Source organism: Papaver somniferum, chromosome 4 (assembly GCF_003573695.1).
Source record: "Papaver somniferum cultivar HN1 chromosome 4, ASM357369v1, whole genome shotgun sequence".
Lineage (NCBI taxonomy): Eukaryota > Viridiplantae > Streptophyta > Magnoliopsida > Ranunculales > Papaveraceae > Papaver > Papaver somniferum.
In genome coordinates, this window is record NC_039361.1 from 61,674,443 (window position 1) to 61,679,004 (window position 4,562).

At 36.3% G+C, this 4,562-nt stretch overlaps 1 long non-coding RNA gene across 4 annotated transcripts; it reads left to right on the plus strand.

Annotated features, from left to right (window-relative positions):
• The first annotated feature begins 541 nt into the window (after positions 1-541).
• Positions 542-3,662, plus strand: LOC113275683. 4 transcript variants are annotated; one of them, XR_003323724.1, is made up of 6 exons: positions 542-1,404; positions 1,938-2,129; positions 2,347-2,455; positions 2,562-2,626; positions 2,770-3,071; positions 3,155-3,662. It is a non-coding gene; the product is annotated as an uncharacterized LOC113275683 (long non-coding RNA). The 4 variants fall into 4 exon arrangements; XR_003323725.1 differs by having other exon boundaries at positions 2,770-2,837; positions 2,923-3,662; XR_003323723.1 differs by having other exon boundaries at positions 2,770-2,818; positions 2,923-3,662.
• Positions 3,663-4,562: the final 900 nt, after the last annotated feature.

Below are 4,562 nucleotides of genomic sequence, written 5' to 3' on the forward strand. Positions count from 1 at the left end.
CCAAACAGTTTTTTCATAGTAAACCGGAAAAGCTATTAGGGGGTTAGTCCACGAGTGAGTTGGAGGGAGTTTATTGTATTTTGAATCTTGGGGATTTTGAGGGAGTGTAAGAGAGTATTGGGAGTTTGAGAGAGTTTGGTGTGTTGAGTGTAGGGAGTTTGAGAGACTCTCCCAAAATCTCTACTTTTTTGAGAGATTTGGAGTGAGGCAAAAATACACTATAAACTCCCTAGAACTCCCCAAAACTCCCAAAAAAAACAAACTCCCTATCATTCTAATTTTTACCACTAACAGGGAGTTTAAGAGTTTCTTTCAAACTCCCCCACGACTAACGGGGTTTTCTAGGGAGTTGGGGAGACTCTTCTAAACTCTCCCACAACTAACGGGGATTTTAAGAGACTCCCTCGAACTCCCTCACGACTAACGGGAAAAAACAAAACTACACCCAACTCCCCCAACTCCGTTGAGGACTAACACCGTGTATATATTGATCGTGGATATACCGTATATTTGATTTCTGAATCTTCACTGTAAATCTGTAATGGTTGACCTTATTTTTTGTATTTTAGTCATATTCATTGTGATTGTGGTTCCTTGTACCATTCTCATGTCCGAATATGAATAATAGTGAAAGGAAAAGTTCATACATGATATAAAAGCAAGATTGACCATTGTGCTTTCTTCCCATTCTTGTATTTCAATTTGATTTGAATAATTGCATTGGACACTACAATTAGGCGCAATTGTTGATTTCCTTGTTTATTTTATTTTTTTACTTTATCATCCGTTTTTTTATTGCATTGCTGGAGGAGGAACAGTTGACCATTGTTGATGCAGTAGCGTTCGATTATTCTTGTTCCTTTTGCATATTTTGCAATTTCGTCACCTGCAATTTTTGGTTATGAATCTGTATTAGCATTTAACCACTATTGCTTTCAATAACATATCTTATTATTGTTTTATTATACACTTGTCTTAGGTTAAAGAGATTACCTTCAGTATCACTGTGGATTTCCAAGAATTTGCATCTAATTGTTTTGGAAAGGACATCATCGATGTGTATATTTTCTGGAACTACTTATAGAAGAACTTTTAGAATTATGGGGTTATGATGCTGGACTTCGTAGCCTTAGAGAGATCGTTAATTGGAAATTAGGGGTCTGACTGTATATGCTTTTCTCTACTGAAAAATGGGTTCCACTTAAAGTTAGATTTCCGACATTCCATATCTATCTTGACAATCGCTTATTACCTGTTTGACAAAACTACTCTGAGAGTTTTCTCTCAGATTTGGTTAATTCGATATTGATGAACTCAATTTATGTTTATGCTTCAGATGGAGTTTTGATTCTTAATGAGGTTGCTTGAAAGAGGGTCAGACGATGAACTGGAGAATTTTTTGAGGTAATAATTGCTATATTGAGTCATGATTTAGCTAATCAATAAAAGTAAAATAGTAAACACAAAACTTAGGTGAACTTGCATTCTGTAGAGTCACTCTTTGCTTAAAAAAGAAGTAACTCTTGCTTCAGGTAGTCGTTTTTGTAACTGGGCTCATCTTTTTCGGCATATATTGTCAAAAAACAAAAGGTAAGAGTACTGTTTAAGTACAAATTCTGTTACACTTGCCTTGTTGCGTAGTCCTTATCTCACTTCATTAACTTATGAGTGTAGTTTGCCGTACAAACTCATCCTAAATTGACTTCCGAAACGTAAAGGAGGTTACAAGGAGTGAAGGTTTTGCTTATTTTGCCAAACACCCTCTTAATCTGATGTGAGAATGCTAAAAACAAACTTCCTTACCAACCCGTTGTGTATTGAATTTTTTTTAGTGTCCATTCCTTGATATCTGTTTATTAACCAACACCTATATTGGCATGTTTGTGCCTCTTACCTTTCCTAGAGTTGAAGTGAAATTGACACTCTCTTTTCTGCAGAACAATGATGGGTCACATAAAATACCTGGAGACAGTTTGGAAAATGTCTAGTCTTTCGTGGATGATTACCCAATTGTATCCATTGAAGACCCATTTGATCAGGATGACTGGGAACACCATGCTAAGATGACCTGTGAGGTCGTACAACAAGTGCAGATCGTCGGGGATGATCTCCTTGTTACTAATCCCACTGTATGGATATTTATATTCGAATAATGAAAACTTCAAATTATTGTTTTCGAATAATGATTATTGTGTGGTCACAGTGTGTTGCAAAAGCAATCAAAGAGAAGTCCTGCAATGCGCTTCTATTGAAGGATTTTTGTTCTATATGAGAATCATATGTTTTAATATGAATCTTTTTGTTCAGCACTCCAAAACATTCTTAACATGAGAATTTTGTGAATAGGTCTTTTGTTTTTCTGCGAGATCAACCAAATTGGTACTGTGACTGAGAGCATCGAAGCGGCGAGAGTGTCTAAGCACGCTGGATGGGGTGTTATGGCTAGCCACCGAAGGTAGTACTCAATACTTTATTGGTTATTTCCTATCTTTTGCCTTTGTTTTCTGTTTATATGTTCCCTTTGTACTCTGTATGTGTGATAAATGAACTCTTTTGTGAAGTACATACTGGTAACTGATAAATGATAAAGTTCTCAAAACTGCTGGAGTAAAGATCAATGTTCGAGGTACTTGGTTGAGCCTTATTTTGTTTGATCTGAATTTGTTTTAGTGATGTGAGAGAGGGTATGAATGACTCTTACTTAATTGTCATCACTGGGGTTCCGTGATATCCTCTTGACTTATTTGCTGATGGCTTTTAAATTTTCAGCGGAATGAAGTTCTATCATCAAATTCATACAACTGGACTCATGCTTTAAGTTGGTGACACTAAGATTGGTTAATTTCCTTCGTATTTGCTTATTATAATTTTGTATGGTCTCACAGATAATTGCTTAATTTTATGAAGTATTCTCTTATTTAGGGGATCAATACCCAGCTGAAGTGAATGTTGTCCGCACATCCAGAACAATGTTATACTTGATCATCTCAAGTTGATGTCGAACTTCCAAGGTCCCTTAGCTCTTGTGACCCGGCTCAATAATTCCTTGAGCTCAAGCAATTTTTCTCAAGGTTTAAACTTGCCGCAGAGCTATCCTAGTCATATACTTCACCCTTGAATGTGGATATATGGTTATAATGTGGTATTTTAGCAGGCATCTAATTAGGATGGATCTTATTTAAATGAGGAGTTGACTACCTATCTAGCTAGCGCTACTCGTTCTAATCTGCATACGACAAATGGGTATTCTTAATTTGTCTTCCTGTTTGCATACAATTCTTGTGAGTTCAAATTTATTTGTGAACAATAAAGTTCAAATTAATTGTCTTGGTTGCACTTGCTTTATAGGAAATAGACAGGGACTTTTGTTGTTGTTTCTATCTTCAATGTGATTCAGTATAGGAAATATACTCACAAGGAATTTGCTGAAAGTATTGAAAATCTCCTTGGAGCCGGAAGACGAAGTAGAAGGTTTTCTTGGAGAACATTAATAGAAATGAATAAAAATGTTCTAGATTTTTTTTTTTTTTGCTAGAATCATTTATGCTTGTGTTTCAATATTTTCTAGTAATTTCGACATCCGCATTCCAATGGTTTCCGACTCCTTTAATTTTTCTTTTGTGGCTCAAAAGGTTTGTTGTTACTATACTAGGGAACGAAAAAGTAAGGCTATAATTGTGTTTCGTGCCTAGCCTGCAGTTGGGCAAGGTGCAGTTTGTGCACGCTGTTCACGTGTATAAAGTAGTCAGTTTTATTTTAATTTTACGAGGAACTTAACCCTTTTCTGTCTTGTTTTGGTTGTATGGAACTTTGGAACCATATATGGAAACTGAAACTGATGCTCGGGAAGTACATAACTTTTCTTTTTGAGCAAATCTTTACCACTTCAGTATGAAACTACAGTGTATTTTGTTTATTAAGCTATAGTTAACGAAGGAGCATTTTTGTTAACTTTTGGCGATGGAAATTCTGGCCTTAGCCTTCATTGTTAACTTTGATTACAATGTCATGTCTAGACCAAGTATAGGGGATCAGCGAGAAGGCTTTGATACACCAATAGCTTAGTCACTCCTTCATTAAATTAATTACTCCTCTTAAGTTAAGCTACTAAGATGTTTAAGTTGGTTCCCTAAAGTAGCTTAATGAACATGCCTATTGTAGTTGGCCTGGTTAGTTCCCAAAGATCTAATCAACTAGGCATTCTGGTAGTTGTGTAACTTTAGTGGCTGAATAGAGGGTTAGGCAACTAATATCCCGCCGTTGTTTTTTTCCAAGTGGTTGACTGTCTCAAGCTACTAGTACATTTGTTTAGTTGGCGCATGCATATTTCCAATGGGTTTTAGAAACTGTAGTTGCTTACCGTTTAGTGGCTTAAATCAATACACACCCCCAGTTGCCTTTGCCAGTGGCTTAAACTGTGAATACAACTAAATTTTTAAGCTGTTGAAAATTTTTAGTAGCCTTTGGTCAGTTTTTTGGTAGCGCTTGGTTTAGGGCGGAGTCCTAAAGATTGATCTCTCGAACTAAGCACTCCCTTTGCAGTGCATCTGTGTGAGGTTAAG